Source organism: Jaculus jaculus, chromosome 7 (genome assembly GCF_020740685.1).
Source record: "Jaculus jaculus isolate mJacJac1 chromosome 7, mJacJac1.mat.Y.cur, whole genome shotgun sequence".
Classification (NCBI taxonomy): Eukaryota; Metazoa; Chordata; class Mammalia; order Rodentia; family Dipodidae; genus Jaculus; species Jaculus jaculus.
Window position 1 is genome coordinate 73,565,332 of NC_059108.1, and position 2,536 is coordinate 73,567,867.

Here is a 2,536-nt window from a genome sequence, read left to right on the forward strand (position 1 = left end):
ATGTTTGGATTCAGCAATGCAGACCTTAGTTATAATAGGCCTTAGGCTGAACATTGAATCTTTGGAATACTCACATTGCTCCATGGTACCTTGCATGGACATTTTGACTATACTTCAAAAAGTCCCAAGTTTATCTCTTAAGTAACAATGAAAAGAACTATCACGTCTTCCCTCCATCTTCTTCCCTAAGATAAGTATCATGCCTAGAAAGTGTTAACCTGAGATTTCTTCAGCATTCTGCTCTCTCCTCTCTTTTTCATCCCTAGCAAATGAAGCATAGATGATTTTTAAGGTAAAATAGGTGAGCCCATTAGAGACTGACCAGGTAAACCAAGGCCTTTGTTATTACAAGTCCCTTAATTATGTTTTCTGAATAGAGCCCAAGGTTCTTACTAATATTATTGTTTTAAAAATTTACAAAAACTGATTTACATTTATTCCAAGTTTCCTTCATAACTATTTCTAATTTTTCCTAAGATGAAGCACTTACATTTCTGCTAAATTTTGATGGCTTTAGCTATTGTCCTCAGGTATTGATATAATTTAGGAATATGATTCTACTAGATAGTGTATATTCTACTTTTAAGGATATGTATAATATGAAAAGTTAATAAAAGTTCATCTTCTCACTTAAGTGACTGGCAAAGTTCCCAAGAAAAATTGGGCCTGAGTCTTCATTGGCATCTTGCAGAAGCCTTCAAATTACCAGAGAATGTGTATAATGTGCACAGTGAGTACTCACCCAGCTAGACTCTGTCTCTCCTTCGGCATTTGTAACTATCCTAGACACTGTCTAATGCCTTGGTGAGCTCCTTTGTTGTATGTCTCTGAGTTTTATTTACTCCTAAAAATTTAGTAAATTTAACATTTTTTAGTAACAGGGTAAATGTTTGTGAGAAAAGGTCAATTAGATGTTTTGAGTTTAGTATAAGAAAAAAGGCTATATTTCTATGATTATTAGAAATAATTGACTTTTCAAAGTTCAAATAATTTGTAATCATACTGGGTAAATGACTCCACAGAACTAAGCTAAAACAGTGCTAAAACTCTGAACAGCAGATTTTACTTTTTAAATTTTCTTTCTTTTTGTAAGATCAAGCACATCCATATTTTTTTAACATGGAACACTTCACGAATTTGCATGTCATCCTTGCGCAGGGGCCATGCTGATCTTCTCTGTATCATTCCAATTTTAGTATATGTGCTGCTGAAGAGCATGCATATTCATATCTTATGGAAAGAAAGGAAGGAAGGAAAGAGAAAATAATAGCAGCACTTCATTATTTCCCTAATTTTTCTTCATTCTTCCTTTATAAATACATAAGTCATGTGGGTGTAGTGACACACACCTTTAATCCCAGAACACAAGAGGTACAGGTAAGAGGATCACTGTGAGTTCATAGCCAGCCTGGAACTACAGAACAAGCCTGAGCTTGAGTGAGACCCTACCTCAAGAAAACAAAAACAAAAACAAAACAATATACAAGTTAATGATTGCTGGTACGTGTATGTGAAGAAGAGGGGGGGGGGGAAACAACTTTGGGTGAGAGCCTGATTTTTCAAGCACCATTTACTTTTAAAGACCAGGAAAGTAGCCTATGACCAGAGAGCCCAAAAGACCCTTGAACTACTGAAGTGTGCTCTAGATTTGAAGGTTGAATTTCTAATGTGTTTTTCTTGGTTCATTTAACTGTATCATCTAGACTTCATAAAAATGACCTTGCAATGGCAGTCATTTTCTTGAAAATATTAGGAAGTGCTGGGAGTAAGCTTGAATAGTAGTAAGACAGGCACTTAATGCGCTGGACTATTGTAAAGATGTTGAGTCGGGGGTGTGGGAGATAGCTTTGCTCAACAGAATCTGAATCAATTACAAGCACACTATCTCTATTCAGGTCCAGGAGTCCAAAGGCCCCTTCACACTACACTAAAGATGCCAGGAAAAATCAATATGCTATTGAATTCAGCTCTCAGGGGAAGAACATGGTATATTTTGTAATTTCAAAATAACTGTTTTATTAAAGTGCTGAAGAGGGCATAGCAGACCTCGCATTTCTGTGAAATATAAGTTTGACAACATTCAGGTAGGTTTTAAAATTGATGTTTCTTTTCCTTTTTTTTTTTTTTTTAATGATTTTCAAGGTAGGGTTTCACTCTAGGCTATCCTGGAATCTACTATGTAGTCTCAGGGTAGACTTGAACTCACATACTCACATTGATCCTCTTATCTCTGCCTCACAAGTGCTGGGATTCAAGGCATGATCCACCACACCAGGATCTTTTTTTTTTTTTTTTTTTTTTTTTTTTTGCAATAGGCTGAGTTGTGATGCCTGCTAACTCCATCTTCATTTTGATGTCATAAGCATTATTAGGAATAGCATTTTTATTTCTCTAACTGTGTCACCAAAGCCTCTTTCTGTCTTCTGGACACTATATTAAACATAAAATAGATCACAGCAAAGCTAAATAAACATTCTTAATTTTCCCAAGCAAAGCACATATGTATAAAAAATTAATATTATGGAATTGGGTGTCA

At 35.3% G+C, this 2,536-nt stretch overlaps 1 non-coding gene across 1 annotated transcript; it reads right to left on the reverse strand.

The window, feature by feature from the left end:
* Positions 1 to 1,113: 1,113 nt before the first annotated feature.
* Positions 1,114 to 1,218, reverse strand: LOC123462450. Its single transcript, XR_006638272.1, has one exon. It is a non-coding gene; the product is annotated as a U6 spliceosomal RNA (small nuclear RNA).
* Positions 1,219 to 2,536: the final 1,318 nt, after the last annotated feature.